Source organism: Cryptomeria japonica, chromosome 4 (assembly GCF_030272615.1).
Source record: "Cryptomeria japonica chromosome 4, Sugi_1.0, whole genome shotgun sequence".
Lineage (NCBI taxonomy): Eukaryota > Viridiplantae > Streptophyta > Pinopsida > Cupressales > Cupressaceae > Cryptomeria > Cryptomeria japonica.
Genome location: NC_081408.1, coordinates 215,211,045 through 215,230,989, shown reverse-complemented (window position 1 = coordinate 215,230,989; position 19,945 = coordinate 215,211,045).

Below are 19,945 nucleotides of genomic sequence, written 5' to 3'. Positions count from 1 at the left end.
GGCTAACTGAGCCATTTTGTCAAAAGTTGTCAAATAGTCCTATTCAGGTCCTGATTGTTCAAATAATGTAAATGTACCCATGGAAGGGTAATAATGGTTTAATATGTTGTTTTGATTCCATTCTAAGGTGTTCAAAGTATCTAAGTAATGTTTAGTGGTCATTCATCTCAAAAGGCAAAAGCTGTCAAGGTGTCACTAAAAAGTTGTAATGCAACAATGCATAAAATGTTGTCAAATTGTACATTTCGGTCTTAGGGGCAGTTGGAATAGTTATAGAACCATGAGAGGCTATAAAATCCATCATTTATTTGGATGAAGTGTGTGTGACAGAGTTGGAGGAAAGTCTTGTAAGGCTAGATCAAATAAAGCCTCTGACTGCCACTTAATTCTGTAGGGTTTTGATAGTTACAGGGTTGTATATCAGTTTGAAAGTAAAAATTCCATGTAATTGTTTGTTGGATAAATAGGAAGGAAGTGTATTTCTATAAAGTATGTATTGGAAAATGTTTTTGAAGAATATTCAATGAGAAAATTGATATTTTGTTCAATACTTTTAACTGTTGTTTTTGACAGTCATGATTATTTGCTGCTTTAGATGTTTTTCCTAATAAGATTTGGATTGAATCCGGCCCCTAATAACCTATTTGAGGTTGTAGAATGAAGAATTATCTTCAATTTAAGACAGGTTTGAAGGTCATCCATGGATTATAAAGAAAGTTCTAATGGTTTTTGTCAAAACTGTCATAAAACCCTTGTTGACAGGGTTGCAACAAAATAATTGATTATAACTCTTAATGTAACTACTCAAGTTTCTTCATATTTTGGATTCTAATAGTAAATTCAATTCTCTTTCATATGAAGTTGGTTTCATGTTGACTTCTTCGTAAATTCATCATTCATAAGTTGATTCTATTAGATGACACAATAAAAAGGTTTCTCTTTTTTTAAAACTCAAATATTTTTCATCAACTTGCCAGAATCAAGTTTCTTTTTTAGCCAAGAAAACTAGCTAAATAAAATAGTATTCATAATTGAAGAGAGTCTAAGTTTAAGTAACATTTCAAGTTATATTTAACTAGTTCTAAGAAGAATTCCATACTTGCGATATCTTTTTGCGTAGTTTGGGAAGGTTACACAATGAAGTTTCGATAGCCTGACTTTTTTGCTTGTGAAGAAAGACCATGTCAGAAAATATCAGTGAAGAACAAAATAAGGAGACAATTGCTAGATTATGGTCTAACTTGAAAAGAAAAGGTGATGGAAAATGTTATTGTCCCTGTAAAATTTGTAAGGGCTTAAAGACTAGAAGACTTCTAATCAAAACAACTAAGAAACATTGTAGGCAACATGGTCACATTGAAGGGGGACATGATTATCATCCATTGGTAAGCTTTTCATTATATCATTTTAACAATTTATATACATAAGAAATAACTTCATGATGAGATCATGATCATGGTTTATTTATGTTGATCATTTTTATATAGGTCAAGCTCCCTAGGGCACATGATATGGACCAACACAACCCGAAGAATATGTTTTTCGAAGTGGAGGAACATGGAGGTGTGAATATCGAAGCTGAAGATAATGATCCCATGGAAGATGATGATCATGCACCAGAACACACAATTGAAGATGATGGTACAAATACATTTATCCATGACACATTTAGTATTGGCGCAACCGATCATGATGATCAAGATGACTTTGATCTTGTTCATGATTTACTTGTACTTGAGAAGGCATACGAGCCCCTTTATGAAGGCTCCCAAACAACTCTTCTCTTCGCTATATTTTTGTTGGTGAACTTCAAGGTTATGAATGGTTTATCCAACATAACAATCTCACATATGTTAAGGTATGTCATATATGTCATTATAGTTAATAAAGGGTAAATCATGTACCATTAATATTCTTTATATTAACAAATTAATATTATGTAGATTGATAGGTGATTTTTTGTTACCACCATCAAATATTCTACCTCCCTCATACCGAGAATTATCTTCCATTTTGAAAGATATTGGAATGGAGTATTAAGCAATAGATGCTTGTACCAATGATCATATTAAATATCATAAACAACATGAATTTGCAATGGAATTCCCTGAATGTCATATCAGTAGATATCGAATAGATCAAATAACAAAAAAGGTGCCTCACAAGGTTCTTCGTTATATTCCCATTATTCCATGTATGCAACGATTATTTAGGTGTACTAGCTTGGCACAATTTATGGATTACCATGCATGCAATAGAAGTTGAGATGACATTATTCGAATGCCTATAGATGGTTCAACATTTATGGACATAGAGGAAAAGTTTCCACACGTTAAAGAAGAACCTCGTAATCTCAAGCTTTCATTGGAAGCGGATGGTGTCAATCCATTTGGAGAGATGAGACCTATTTACTCGGCGTGGCCAGTTTTTGTTATCAACAATAACATTCCTCCATGGATGTCAATAAATAGGGAGCACATACTATTGGTGATGATTCTTCCAGGTACTTTATCATTTAATAGTCATCTACATTTAATTATAAATATTGCAGTAAAATGGTCACAATAATTATGTAATGTTTTTGTTCATTCAACTAGGTAAGTACCCAGTTAAAGATATGAATGTATATATTGAGCCTCTTATTGACGAGTTGCTAGAGTTATGGAATGGTGTCACTATGTATGATGTCTCTAGACCAATAGGACAGACAATTTCAATTCCATGCAATGCTTGTATGGACAATACATGATGCCCCAGAGCTAACACATTTTTGTGGTATGTTACAATGTTCAAGTTGTGCATTATAATTATAATTATAAAAATTAACATATTTAATCCAATTATAAATTATCTTGTAGGTCTTCAAACAAAGGAAAAATTTGCATGTCTAGTTTGTGGTCCAAAGATGAAATCCCGTCATTCAAAAAGTTTAGGAAAGCAAGTGTTTGATGAGTATAGGTGCTTCCTCCATAGAAATCATAAGTATCAAAATACTGAAAAACATCTTTTCAATGGGAAAGAAGAGACTACATCAAAGCCACGAAGAATGACACCTTGCCTATAGAAGTTGGAATATGATAGAATTAATCGTCAAGGTAATGTCATTCCATCTAATGGTTTATGTTTGGAATTTGTATTTTTCTATTGTGTTTTGTTTACTGATGATGTAATTGATTATCATGAAGGTCGTCAAGGCATTAATGACCACCTTCTGAAGGGACTAAAAAGTTATCTGAGACAATTTAGTAGGTTACCCTACTATGAGTAGCTAAAACTTGTGCATTTGTTTGATACTATTCATATTGGAAAGAATATAACAAAGACATTATGGAAAATATTGGAGGGAAGGCGTGACAAAGAAAAAATTGTCAAAATTTGTAGTGACATTCAGGAATCCAATCATGCAATGAAAAATATCATTCAATCAAATAACAATGGAGACTAGATTAATATGAGTGCCCTTCCTTGGTTATTAATGGACCAGCAAAGTAATGCTATAAAAGAAGTCATACGAAAAATTTGATTTCCCACAGGATTTGTTGCGAACATAAACACTCTCATATCAAAGAAAAGTGAATTTGGTCTAGGGACGAAAACACATGATTGGAATACCTTCATTAAGGTAATTCATGTTCTTGTGTATTTACTAAATATTTGTATACTACGCATGTACTTTTCATTGTATTATGTTAGAAAATAATGAAAAGATCATTTGATAATTGTTGCAGTACATTCTACCTCTATCTCTCCCAGACAACTTTGACAATAATGTCAAGCAAGTCATATATGAACTTGGAAAATACATGAGGTAAATAGTGATATTTGTTCAATTTTTTGTATAGATAATATATTTGCGATTTATTTTACTTGTTATGTAATATATTGTATATTATTTTGTAAAGTCTTATTTATATATTTTTGTGTCTTGAATCTCTTCTAGGTGGTTGTCATCTAAAGAAATCTATAAAGAAGATATAAATTATTGGAAGAGAAAAATTCCTCATTTAATGTGTGAAATGCAAAAGTGTCTACCTTTAAGTTTTTTCAATACACAAGAACACTACCTCATACACCAAGTTGAGGAGATTAAATTGTGTGGACCTGTACACACTAGATCAATGTGGATGGTTGAGAGGCACTTGAAATGTTTGAAGGCTTTGGTTCGACAAAGAGCACATCCTGAGGGTTCTATGGTGGAGGGATATATGGTATACCAAACTATGGTGTACATTGCTGAATATCTTCCTAAGTTTGTGGCAAAGATCCACATAGACAGCATTTGGGATCCGAACCCCATTAACAAATTTGAAGGGGAGTACTTGATGGGGAAAGGTAGATTGAGGAAAGTGAGAGGTAATTATAAGATGTTATTGTAGTTAATTAATTCTTAATCTTCTAAATAAATCGGTTGTAAGTCATCTATTAATTATTTGTACAATTGGTTGGGAGTGGGATGCACTACATTTGTATATTGCAAACAATCTTGTTTGGATGATGGTGTGGTTTGAATAATGTCAACATTCTAGTCGCACATTGACATGAGAAGGTGTGGCTTCATTGGTTAAAGAAGCTCATCGTAATGGGGATTCCAATGTTATGCAAAGGGAAATTGATTTAGCATATGGTTTAAGAGATAAATAGGTACGTATAATTTTATTAATCACCCGTATGTTTATGAAATCACGATGCAATAATTTTAACATGTTAGACATAATGTATGTCAAACACCACAAGGCTATGTGTTGCAATGGTCATAAATTTTGCATCAAAAAGTTGGATGACATGAAGAAAACTTGTGATTCTGGGATAACTGTAGTCTTTGAGGTGACCAATATTTCATCTAGAAATGACACACATCCTCAAGAGTCTCAAAATCGATACTATGGCATTTTGGATGATATACTTGAGTGTGACTTTAATTCCTTAAAATTAGTTCTGTTTGTCATCAAATGGTATAGGCTATGACTGAATAAAAATGATCCTGATAGAACTGTTATTGAATAAGATAATGGATTTACAATGGTTAATACAAGGTCGTTTGAGCCAGTTGGGGATGAGCCCTATGTTCTTCCAAGCCAATGTGAGCAGGTATTTTACTCAGAGGTTCCACATAAACTGGGTTGGTCATTTGTTGTTAGACATTATCCAAGAGGAAGGCCGATAAAGTATAATGAGATGGAAGAAGAAGATACCAAAGAAGTAGAAGAAGAAGAAGAAGAAGAAGAAGATGATGATGATGATGATGATGATGATGATGATGATGATGATGATGCTATTGCTGTTGTTGTTGATGATGATGATGGTGATGGTCATGGTGATGGTGATGATGGTGATGACGATGACCATGACGATGATGATGGCAACGATGACGACAATGATGATGATGACGATGATGATGACGATGACGACGACGAAAATGACGACGACGACAATGATGACAACGGTGATGATGACGACGATGACGACGATGATGACAATGACGATGATGATGATGATGATGATGATGATGATGATGATGATGATGATGATGATGATGATGATGATGATGACGACGATGATGATGATGATGATGATGACGATGATGGTGATGATGATGATCATGATGGAAATGATGATCATGATGGTCATGATAATGAGTTGAATGAAGAAGAAGATCAATGACATGAATGCAATGTATGACATTTTTTGAACTTTGTGTTTATTTATGGAATTTGGACTGCTTATTAGCTATGTGATGGATGGTGATTTAAAATACATATGTGATGGATTACATGTTTATAATGATACATATGACATTTTTTGAACTTTGTGTTTATTTATGGAATGTGGATTGTCTATTAGCTATGTGATGGATGGTGATTTATGATACATATGTGATAGTTTACATGTTTATGATAATACATATATGATGCCTATGATACTCAATTACATATATGATGATACATATGTGATTCTTATGATGCTCAATTATTGGTGTTGATTTCATGTATATATTTTGTGTGATGCTGCCACCCTTGGTGTAAACAGGTAATTGACTATAGACATCGTCAACACTTTAGTTGAGGATCATGCATAGTCTACATAAAGTAAAGGTAAGGAATAAAAAAATATACAATGATTATGATGATTGCATATTGTTCATGTTGTGTACTATGTAATTTTTATTAAACGTATCATGCAATTTTTAGCTAACATAAGATAATTGAATTACATATGTAGGAACCTGAACCCCTTTGATGAGGATCCTGCACAGTCTCATGGATCGACAGGTATAAGTCAATACACCCTATATAAATAGTTTATTTTTAAAAAAATACTAGGAAAACAAAGTTCCTTGGTTCTTCAAACCTCGACATTAAAAGCAAATCTAATACAATTATCAACACTTGAGGCCCTAATTGGACTTATTTCAATTTTTAATCTCAACGTCAACTTCAGGGCTGACTTCTTCATCAACATTACCCTCATTTGCAAAATATCTCTCTCATTATCAACTAACTCTCTCATTTGATGGAGTGCAGGTACCACCAAATAGGTATTTGTCAAATGTGTCTTCCTTGAGTGAGGGAAATGTAGGAATAGTCGATGAAAGTGAGACATGTAGTAGGTCTAAAATAGGGAGATCAACTACAGGTCAAAAGATTAGAAGAAAATTCAATAAATGAAAGGATTTTTTCCTTGCTTAAGGGGGGTCATGTTCTTATGATGATGAGACCAAAGGCAACATCGGGGGTCCCTTGAGGTACAAACATCTAGAGAAACAATGGGTACCCAAGGAACTTCATCCAATAAAAATCAATTTTTGTGTTAAAGAGAGGATATATCGCATAGCACCTTCGTTGTTACATGGTTTGGGCCTATTTCCATGGATGACATAAAGGTCTATTACAACAAAGTTGCTGAATTGATGGAGTATGTCAGACCTTGTCACAATTACGAAAATTGGATGCAGATTGTTTGATATAATAAAAGTATGCATAGGTATGATCTGTCAGCGAATTATATACAACAAAAAGATAACGGTTGAAGTAAATGAGTGGTTGTATACATTGATGGAAGGCCAAAAGTAGTAGGGAATATTGCAGGTTTTATAAATAGTACATGACCTAGGTCAACTAATAAGCAACCCATTTGCATATTTGAGGTGTGCGAGGGAAATTGTGTATTCCTATGTGTGATAAATCAATAAGTGCAGGGGAAGAGCTGCTAATCGATTACAATTTGAATCATATAGATACAAACAAAGTTACTAACATGGGGGTGGTATGAACTATATACTATTTAAACCAACCTCCAATTAATGACTCCAATATACCATCTTATTATTAACTTTTTTTTCTAAGTCTATTGGTTTCATTTCGCTAACGTGTTTATATTTTTTCTTTGTCACAGAGCGACCTGGATCCGTCACATAGCACAGATAGGGATCTAGGTCCCGACATTTCTATCGAGTAGGTAAACCTCATTGTAATTGTACAAATTAGATAGAAGCAAACTGCTACTTTATTATGTTATTTTCTTGATTGTTTTGGAGTAATTTTGATACTATTAATAATATTCTTGTCATAGACGGATGTTCATGGAAGGGAAAGGAACCTCCCTTACATCAGCTCATCAGCACAGTATTAAGCAATGAGGACTACGCAATTTCCACAAACCTTGTAGAAGTGATAAAAATATCTATCACAAAAATTAATAAAGAGATTGTTTCTTTGGTATGCACGACCCCTCGGATTGATGAGATAAAATATAGGGTGAATCAATTGATGCAAGCAACATAAAACATGCAAGTAAGAGTAATGAAAGCTTTAATTATAACAAAAGTTCAATAATGGTTTATATTTTATACTCTTTTTTGTTACTAACTAAAATATGTACATGTTTTTATATAATTTTATATGTCATCATCAACCTGGTGGACATGATCAGGGTATTGCAGGTAGTGCAGGTGATGACCATGTTCTATACATTAAAAATACTCCTTCTTTGGACTTGTGAACTTGCTTTTTAATGCTAGTGTTATTTACATAGGCCTTTCCCTGTCTATACTATTGCTCTCTCTTTAGAATGAATAATAATAAGTTTTGTTTGTATATATGATTGTAATAATAGTTTATTAAACTATTAATAAAGTATTTAGTTGCATAATTAGAAGTTCTCATTTGGTCTGATCTGATCACTTGTATTTTAATTTACTATTATTAAATTATATTTCAAAGTAGGGACATTTCAAAGACCAATAAGACAATGTGAAGTTTGACAACATGAGATAGCACATTGAAGCAATCTAAATAAATAGATTCCATGCACTATCTTTTGTAAGGACTATACTATTTTATCACTTACACTGCCCTCTTGTCATAAATTTCCATACCTTTGTCCTACATCAAAACCTACCTTCCTTATTCTCCTTCATATTGTTGTATCATTAAAATTAGCATCAAACACTTAATAAAGGTTCATATTTATTTACATCTCTTAATAAAGGTTCATCCTTGTTTACCATTATTGCAGTTTTCATATATTTAATGTATTATTCTTCAGGTGCTGCCAATGTCCCTGTGGAAAGGCCGCCTCATTCAAGGTTATCCCCATCTATATTATGACAGGTTTCAAGAATCTATAGATATGAATGATAACTTTGATCAGATAGGGCTTGCTAAGAGGGTGAGAGGAACTTCTCTATTGGTTCTTTCATTTAAGTTAAAGTGGGATGTAATTTAGCATTTGAATAGTTTTCTAATGATCTTGAATTTCAATTAGGTTGAGAAACATGAACTTCTTGAATTCTGGTTAAAGGCTTTTCTATAGAGAATTTTCAAGCAGGCAAATGATTCTTGAATTCTGTCTGGTTATATTTATTGCTTGCTAAAAATTATGAAATGCTTACTTATAAATTTTTATGAAGTTGTGACTGTATAAATTAAAAGTATGATTCCATGATGAAGATTGCTTCTGAAAATACCCGATTTTATTATATCAGATCAACAACAGACTAGTGCCTTCATCCCTTACTGATTTCATACTATTTCAAATTGAAAGATCCTATGTATAACCATGGAGACAATTTTAATAACTTGTTTTCAAAACAAGACCATCACATCAAAAGCATCTATATGGATTATAATTGAAATATAAAATGCAGTTAGTCTTATTGAATTTGAACTTTGCTCTGAAAGACCAATAAGACAATTTGAAACTTGCCAACCAACCTTTCAAACTGATGCTCAAACTAGAAATTAGTCTCAATAACAATAGCATAAGATAGCACATTGACGCAATCTAATAAAATAGATTTATCACATGGAACTAATCAATCAATTGAAAAGCTTATACCATTAAGAATGAAGAACACTTGAAAATTATATTAAAAATAGATAATCAAACCAGATGATTTCAATATGTATCATCCATCAACTTTGATATTTCCATAAACAAACTACATAAGTGTTGTATAAAATTATCTTGATAAGATAATACAACTTGAGGTATCTCCCCCACTTGTTCTAAAAGATCCTCCATTTATAGATGAAGATTCAATTTGAAAGTGAAAGGGCATACCCTTTCATTAAAACTAAAACTAACAAAAACTAACTAAAAACTAACTAAAAACTAACTTCCTAAAAAATGTCTTTACAATATGAACATATTATAAAAACATAGAAAAACAGGACTTTGGGTTCCAACTTAGACATCGGATTTGGTCTCCTAGCATCTTGCTGCAATTTTGGATATGCTCCAAGTACTTCTCTCACTTATGTGTGACTGCATCGTGGATGATATCCCTGACAATGACTTCCAGCGTGACAAAGTTTTCCATCTATTTCACATTATCTTTCAATTCAATTCCATCAATTTGGGCAATATCAACGATGACATTGAGAAGACTACGACATTATGAGATCCATACATCTTTATTGTTTATCTCACCCTTCAGATTAATTAACTATGGGAAACCATGTTGAACAGTGTCTTTGAATTCATCATATTCAAATTGCAATTCTTCATCAAATTTATTGTGTTTAGCCAACAACCTCTTTATTTTTTCAATTTCTTCTGTTTCCACTTTGGCCATTGTTTTATCATGCAACCTTGTTCCCAATTTTTTTGAAATTTTGTTGTGTGAAACTGCATTGTCCATGTTCTTTTGAAATACTATCTAGAATTCTTTCAGAAATCCTTGTAAAACCTCAAATCTTTTAGTTAGTAATACACCATCAGTATCTGCCCTCACACTTTGCATCTATTTTAATCTACTTTTATTTTCTTGTTCCAACTCCTCGCATTTTTTCTTCCATTGAGATCTATCCGGCGTAAGAACCATTGGCACCTGTTGCCCACTTCTTCTTAGCTTTTCTTCATACAATTCCTTGTACTAGTTCCTCTCCCTCACTACTTTGACCATCTGTGCTTTATTTAATTTTGAAATATCCACTCTGATATCAACATAAACAATTGGATCAATTTCACTAACTTTAAGTTTCATCATATGGCCAAAGGCCATGTCAACATCAATGATTTTTGGTCTCTTGTGGGGAGGGTACAAACCCCATAACCTCAAAGATTCCTCATCCTGATCAAATATTGAACCAATAAATACATCATTTACACCTTGTAAATCCAATTTGAATTCCTTGTTTTCTGAATGCAATAAACTGTCAAAGATAAAAGAAGCATTGAGATCCCATCTGGGAAACAAAATCACCCCAGCCTTTGTAAGTAGTTGCCTCCCCTTTTGAGGTGTCATTGTGGTTATCTCTTCATCAATTTCCTCTTTTAATTTCTTTAACAACTCAGCCTCATTATCAGGATGTTGGGAATAGAGTCCCTCAATTTCTTCCCTTTAAAATTGTACAAGAATGTTTTAAATTCTTTGGAATGAATAAAAACATCATCAGCAACAAAAGCAGAAAAATCCTCTAACCAAGTCAGCATGAACTTCTAATGTTGTCTCTATTTGGCCCTGCATGTCTGGCTCTTCTTCCTTCTCTGGCACTTGCCATCTAGAGACAACTACATTCTCATCAAATTCACTTTTTGCCTCCTCCTCCTTGGTTTCAATTTCTTAGAGTCTCTGTCTCTTTTCTGCCAGTTCATTATTTAGTTGATCAATTGCCTCTTTGGCCTCTGCATCCTCCATGTTCCTGAAGATATCTTCATCCTCAATACTGACATGTAGATAACCTCCCAAGTTCTAGCTCTTCTTGCAAGATTGAATGTATCCTTTAGGATCATAGTTTTTCCTAGCATAATGCTCAAACGAATTGTATTTTCTATCAACTTCTTATCAATTATTTCATAAGCTTTGGTTGACACTATGGTGAAATCACCAAAACTCAGTGTCCTAGGCAGGAATGCTTGCTTACGCATATCTGCATAATGTTTAGCATTGGACACACTCATTTGCCTCACAATCTCTAGATAAGCTATTATGTCCAGTACTAGTTTTGGCAGCATGTAGGGGCTCCCCTCAAATCCATATACTCTAAAACATGTAAAATCTTTAATCACAAACTAGTCCCCCTAGTTATGATCAACAATGTGTCTTTCATCATAATCCCTGGGTCTTAGTAACCTCTTGATCTCGTTAGAGATAGACCCTTCACATGAAATCCCACACATTTGGTACAATGGCATCACAATAAGTTCTTCAAACTTAATATAGTTGGACCTCATATATCGAGAATCCCAAAGAGATGTCCACAATTGGACGGGCTGCTCCTCACCTTCCCTGTTCTTAGTATTTAATTTTAGGCCCTCAAGCCAAAAACCCTTTACATATCCATAAAATAACATTAGATGCATCAATAGTGAATAAAATTTGAAATTGGGATGAGTATCATCCCTAAGGTTTAAAAAACCTTCGTGCAACCTCTCCACCAGATATGTTGCATAGTCAAAAGGCCTAGGTTCATACATATGTATATCAAAGGCTAACACCAGCGGCCCAGTGCTTGCGAGATCAGGCACCTCCACTCCTCCTACTTGCCCACACAATATATATGTGTACTGCAAGTAGTGTCTAAACAAATCAATGCTGAATGGTTGCCTATCTTCCTTTGTTAATTTTCCTGCCTGCCTCTTGTGAATGGAAAATTTCCAGCCGGTATATGTAGTGTCCATTTTGAGGTACTCTTCCTCCAACTCCCCAAAGGACAAGGGCTTATCAGGACTGGGGTCTAAATTGAAAACCTCATTTATGGTACCCATAGAAAATATAATAAATGCTTCTCCATTTGGGAGCTGAATGCACCTCTTCACCAAACTATAATTCCTCACCAAAACCTCTAGCAATCTTATGTTTACAAAAACATTGGGGACTGTAAGGTTACCTAAATTTGTCATCCAAGGATTACAGAGCGACATCTCCTTGCTCCTTCTCAAATAGTGGAACATAAACAGTTCATATCTCCTTACCTTGGTCCAGACATCTCCGACCTCTTTGTACTTGTCTTCTAATTGGTCTCTCCCCGACAGATGCTGCTTCGACCTTTTGGATTTTGGGTTGGGTGCCTGCATTTGGTCTATCGTGTCTTGGTTTAACTTCCTGACTGGAGGCACCTCTTCACTTTTTCCTTTCTTTGCCTTAGAGTTAGGGCTCTTGGATGCCCTCTTCTTTCCTATTGAACTCGAAGCTTCCATTTATGCAATTACAATCCTCTGCTCTATTTTTCAAAGGCACAATGTGTTCTATCTATGTATTCTTCTTTCACCAATGCAGTATTTAGACAAGGCAATTTCTAGTTCCACCGTATTCTTTTGCAATAATGAACTTCTCATAAAATTTGCCTCGTGCAAACCATAGATGCATCTACTGCAAGTATTAAATAGAAGACTTTTAAAATTTTTGGTTTTGAATTCTAATATGACAATGACTCGTCAGCATATGTCTCCCCGATGAATATTTCCCTTTTGGAACTCTCTGAACAACCCTTTATTAGCTTTGACATCTTACTTTCTCTTATTGGGATACCCTAAACCGATGACTCCTTTTCCTCCTCATTGGTATATCTCAAACTGATATTCTCATCGAGCATCAGGTGAGCTCATTTAGCATCATCACAATAGGCATTGTTTCCTTGATGGGCTTCACCATCGACATAGCTCTTCTCGATGCAACCGACTTCATCGCCATGAGTCTTCTCGATAGTGTCTTCGCTCCATTCAATCAGTCCGCTCCTTCGTTGGGTATCGGGGTAATCCAAAATGAAACATACCGATAAGCAAAGTCTTCCTGATAGAGTATGTTCCATTGTTATATGTTTCACTGATGATTTCTTTGGGCGTCGGGTGGCTCAAAGTAACACATACCGATCACTTTAGTTATACCAATGCAACTGACTTCATTGCCATTAGTCTTCTCGATAGTGTCTTCACTCTGCTCAATCAGTCCGCTCCTTCATTGGGTATCAAGATAATCCAAAATGAAACATACCAATACGCAAAGTCTTCTCAATAGAGTATGTTCCATCAGTATATGTTTCACCGATGATTTCTTCGGGCGTTTGTGTGGCTCAAAGTAACACAAACCAATCACTTTGGTTATACCGATGAACTCTTCTTTTCGTCACTTTTATCAGTATAAGTCTTACTGATACCCTCATCGGCTATTGGCAAGACAATTCTCCATGACTGTCGCTAGTGTTTACTATGTTGATGGGTCATATCGGTATAGTTTTTGCCGATGCATCAATTTTCCTCAACTTTGCTCCTTGATCAGTATAACTTTTTCCGATGAGTACAACTCTGGCTTGCTACGCTCTCTCATTGGTATATGTTATCTCGATGTAAAATTGGTCTTTGTTAGTTTAAGTTCCCTCATCGGTATAACTTATACCGATAATGTGAAATTTTAATCATTTTCAACTCCTTCTTTAGATACAAAAATTGATAGTAGATTTAATACAATCTGAACAAAAACTTTTTTCTGCATGAGAGCTTTACCCTTTCTACTAATTAATTATGCACTTTGATCAATCCCAAGAACCTGTTTGCCAGGCCTCCTCACCTCAATCGAGTGATCCTGAACTTACAGAGGAATTACTAGTGTATTTTGTGGAATACGCAAACAATTGGTAAAACATATAGTTGGTTGTTCTCTCTCACAGGTTAAAGTATATTTTGAATTTTCATTTTGGATTGGGGTATTGAAATGGGGCTTACTTTTGTAATTTGGAATTGCAGGGCAAGAAAGAATGCTTTTCTTCATGCTTGTTCATATGCCATGACTTGATCAAACTAGATGTGGCTTTGGAACTTTCCTGGATGAATAAAATGATTGACTTTGTGTTTCCATACCTACTTTAGGTTCTTGATATACTCTGATGATTATGTGAATATTTTAAGTTTCTCTTTAATAAACATTTTAAATCTTCTGCAGAATTAAATAGCTAATATTCAAAAAGTTTCTTTTTCAAAGTTCATTCGAGAATACATGAAAAAAGTTGATGAGCTTGTTAAGGACAAGCTAGAGGTTGTCCAAGAAGAGAAATCCAAGGAGAAAGAAGAGAAAGATCTTGTTTCTCAATAGGTATGCATTTTGCTTAATTGAGCCTCAAGGAGCACTTGTTCTAATCTACTAACACTTTTTAAAAATTCAAATAAATATGTGCCTATTTTGTTTACAGAATATGTATGCTCAGTTTCTTTGCCTTGCTTTGCCAGCACCTCCAATAGAATTTTAAGAGCATAATTAAGGAAATTATAGAAAATAGCATTTTTAAGAGCATAATTAAGAAAATTATAGAAAAACATTTTTAAGGAAATTATAAAAAAATTATGTGCTAACATATTGCACTGTCTAAAAAGGATAATCTTTACAAGGATGCAATGGAAACTAGTTCTCAATAGGGTGATCGTGAACTTGCAGAGGAATTGCTGGTGTATTTTGTGGAACGGGTATTTTATGGAATAGGTATTTTGTGGAACAAGTTAGAGGCTGTCCAAGAAGAGAAATCCAAGGAGAAAGAAGAGAAAGATCTTATTGCTCAACAGTTATGCATTTTGCTTAATTGAGCCTCAAGGAGCACTTGTTCTAATCTACTGACGGTTTTTAAAAATTCAAATAAATATGTGCCTATTTTTTTTACATAATATGTATGCTCAACTTCTTCCCCTTGCTTTACTAGCACCTCCAATAGCATTTTAAGAGCATAATTAAAGAAATTATAGAAAATAGCATTTTTAAGAGCATAATTAAGGAAATTATAGAAAAATAGCATTTTTAAGGAAATTATAGAAAAATTATGTGCTAACATATTGCACTGTCTAAAAAGGATAATCTTTACAAGGATGCAATGGAAACTAGTTCTCAATCGGGTGATCGTGAACTTGTAGACGAATTGCTGGTGTATTTTGTGGAAGAGGTATACAATTGGTAAAACATATAGTTGGTTGTTCTGTCTCACAGGATAAAGTATATTTTGGATTTTCATTTTGGATTGGGGCATTGAAATGGGGCTTACTTTTGCATTTGGAACTGCAAGGCAAGAAAGAATGCTTTACTTCATGCTTGTTCATATGCTATGACTTGATCAGACCAGATGTGGCTTTGGAACTTGCCTGGATGAATAATGTGATTGACTTTGTGTTTACATGCCTACTTCAAGTTCTTGATATAATTTAATGATTCTGTGAATATTTTAAGTTTCTCTTTAATAAACATTTTAAATCTTTTGCAGAAATAAATATGTGCTTATTTTGTTTACATAATATGTATGCTTAGCTTCTTCCCCATGCTTTGCCAACACCTCCAATGCCTGGCATGGGAGTGGGCATGGTAGGTTGGTTTCAGCTAGGTATGAGTGGAATGAGAATGCCTCCCATGCTAGCTTATGGTATGCCACCTATGGGTGGCTATTGATGGGATTGAAGAACTTAATGTGGGACACAATTCTTCAATCATACATGGTTGTTTGAGGTTGGTCTTCGAGTGGAAAGATTAGATTGTCAAAATTTATTTTAATGTCATTTGGTTGGTTGATACAAAATAATTAATCTTTATTATTATCGTATTGTTCAATCAGTTCAAATATTTCCATCCACCAAGCATCCAACGCCTGAACCGTCGCATGCTTAGATTGTCAAATTGTATTTATTATCATTTGGTTGGCTGATACATAATAATGAATCTTTAGTATTATCATGTTGGTCAACAAGTGCAAACCTTTCCATCCACAAGCATCCGACAAGGATGATGTATGTCCGACAACATCCTTGTCGAATAAGCAGTGAGGGGGTTGTCAGAATTTTGACGCCCACCCAATTTATTCTGACGCCCAAACTGTCACACATACAACATCCTCATCAGTGCGGATGCCCTGGTTGCTGTTGGAATTTAGTTGACTTATCAAGTTTTATTGATGGTTAAGCAGTGAGGGGGCCTTCAGAATTCTGACGCCCACCCAATTTATTCTGATACTTGAACCGTCTCACATACAACATCCTTGTCAGTGCGGATGCCTTGGTTGCCGTTGGAATTCTGATACCCACCCAATTTATTTCGATGCCTGAACCATCATACATACAACATCCTCGTTGGTGTGGATGCTCTGGTTGTCGTTGGAATTCTGACGACTTATCGATTTTTACCGATGACTAAATAGTGACGAGGTCGTCTGATTTTCGATGCCCAACCAATTTATTCTAACGCCTAAACCATTGCACATACAACATCCTCGTCAGTGCAGATGCCTTGGTTGCCATTGGAATTCTGATGACTTATCGAGTTTTACCAATGGCTAAGCAGTGAGGGGGCTGTCGAAATTCCAATGCCCAACCAATTTATTCTGACGCTTGAACTGTTAGAACATTACTTGGAATCTGTTGGAATTTTGATGACTTATCAAGTTTTATCGATGACTAAGAATAGTCATGGTCGTCGTCGGAAGATTCTTTGATGACGTCGGAATTTGGACAGTCTTGAGCACTATTGAAATGTCTGACTACACATTTTTTATGACATTTCTTGTCGACAGTTTGACAAATTGTAGTCAGAATCCCGATGAACTGCCATCGGAATTGAGCCCCAAATGTACTAGTGACTTTTGAATTTAAAAATTAGATGTTTGGGTGGATGGACTTGGAAATCCCTCAAAATAGAGGTTAAAACTGAAGTGTACAAGTTGTTTGTACTTCTGAATCTCTTTTTGATTGATGAGTCACCCTTGGGGGCCCTCAAAATAGGGATTGAACTGCTGATACTGTCTCAAAATCTCCCTCAAAATGTGGGATTTCCATTTGAACAACCCTCTTGGCTTCTTTTGAATATTTAAATTTGGATACACTAATGGTTGCTTTGAATTTTAAATTCAAATATTGCCACTTATCATTTTTTGGTGTCACAACTTTGATCAATGGGACTATATTTGTGCCTCTTACTGTTAAACAGTGTATTCTATTGTACCTTGACTTTGATATATGACTATGATCTCATCTCTTTGTTATTGTCTATCTTGATCTTGCTAAGTTTAAAGGATCTTTTCACACTATGACTGTGTACTCTTAAGCTTGCTGTTATAACTGTTTTGTATGTCCTTTTCATCACCATCTCTGTGTGACTGTTTTTACCATTATTCTCTAAAGCTACAACTTTATCCTTTATGTTCCATGATAAAACCATTCCCTTGTCATATCTTTTGTTTGCATCTTGGGATGAATTTCATTTTCTTGCATGAGGATTGCAACAAGTATTTCTCTGTCAAAACAGTGACATATTAACAAGCATTCACCATTGACTTTTGGTTTTGAAGCTCACTGCACTGTGAAAAATATTTATCAAACCTATATTTGTTGCTATTCATAGGGTTGTCTTCTTGATTGCCTTCAATTAGCTTGAAGGGTATAAAAAATGTATTGCATCCTTGAATATTATATCATGTTGCTTCATTCACTATCTTTGTATGCCCATGAGATCACTAATCCCTATAAGGAAAGTTATATCTTGTATATATGTTGTCATTATTCTTTGGTTTGCTATTCTTTGGCTCTGAGATTTGGGATGCTTCTCTAAAAATAAAAGGCTCACTGATTTTCTAAGGATTGCAACTTTAATGCCTTTGGCTTGACTGCTTAAAGTCTTGATATTACTATTTTCTATAGTAACTCCCTTTGGCTTTGTATATTGTTATAGGGCTACAAATCCTTTTGATGCTTCACTCTTTATGCACTATGAAATGGCTTTCTCAGTGGGACTTCTTGAAAGTCTGTCACTAGTCTTTATTCTTGTTCTCACACATGCTTGACTTCTCTTAGCTTACTTTATGGTGATAATCTTATTGAGCACTAGATCTAAATTTGAGTATTATGGACTCTACTTTCCTTGATTATGCTCATGTTTACAATTATTCTTTCATTCTACCATGCAATCCTTCGAAAACTACAACAATTCATAACTTGGATTGTCCTATTTTCATTATCTACTCTTTTGAAGCTTTATCTCACAGCTTTTGACCACACAAATAATTCATTGTTCCTTGATGTATATTGGTTCTATGTGCTGACTTAATGGATATGCAATATGTTGATCTTTGTCAAAAACCCCTTCGGTGCTGCTATTAAATTGATTTGGCTGCTCTTTTACTATATCATCCCACTGTTCAATGTTGATGTAGATCTTAAAGTTTCTTAACCATACATTATGGGATTGTAATTTACATTTTGAGATGATTTGAATGAAGCACTATGACTGCATTGATTATGCTATGATTGTCATTTTATGGACTGCTCTTGCTAGCTTCTATCACTCCATAGGACTGTGTTATACACAAGAAGCTTAATTTATGCCTTTGTCCAAATAATGCACAGTAAAATGTGCATGCCCATATGAATGCTTTCTTTTCAAAGGACTAGTTTGTCCTATAGGAATTGCCATCTGCTATGGATTACAACCCGTGTCTTCTTACCTTCTAGCATTGTCATGAATTCTACACATGTTTTTTGGAATTGGTTTAAAAGATAGTCATGACAAAATCTTCTTACATTTTCCCTGTTATTGCCCATCCTTCATGCCTTGACATCTGTAGTTGTGATTGTTGTGATCTTTTCCTTAATGAATTTGTTGCTACTCTCACTATATCCATGAATTCTTTGGCTGGCTGAGATATGACTATGTATTCTCACTCAAGAGACATCTCTTATGTTTGATACTTTGGGATCATGATTGAATCCCTATTCCAAGGTTTCTCTCTGGTATTCTTCATTGTTTTTCCAGAGATTTAAGCAATTAAGACTGTCATCTTGGCTCACTATGCTATGTTCTAGAATTGATCCTTTACCTCTTTGAGTGTTCACTATTTTGGTCCTGAGTTATCTTCTTTTCTCTTTTAAAAATTTGTTGTTTCCCTTATATTCCACATGAGTTACTTCTTAAATAATGTTAGAAGGAAATTTTGGATTGGATTTTGCATTGTAGAATGAATCTGGAATATATTCCTTCTATGTTGGATAGTTATTCACTGATAAGGAACTTTTCCCTAAAGATTGTACCCTGTTTTGAGGTCCAAGTCCTTGTGCAATGCTTCTCATACCAAAGAAAAGGCCAGAACCTTGATATGGGTATTGTGGTATAACAATGGCATTATGATCGAACATCTAACTAGATATTAGTTCTCTATTCAAAACCTCTTTCAAAAGATTCAAGGAGACTTTCAATCCACTAAGACTGAAAAAAATGAAACAAACACCTAAAGATTTGGATGGACCACTAAGCATTCATGAAACTCCTAAAAACCCTATTCATATTCAGTGAACCCATATGCTTGAAATGAACCAGATATTTTGAAACAATATTCAAATGGAAACAATAGCGAAAAAAACTCATGACCCACCAATCTAATAATAAGTAATGGCACGCATAAAAGCTTTAGATTCATGAGTTGTTTGGAGTCATACCTCTGTCAAACTCCTCAATTTCTACTTATAAACTCTTGAAACTACCCCATCTCAC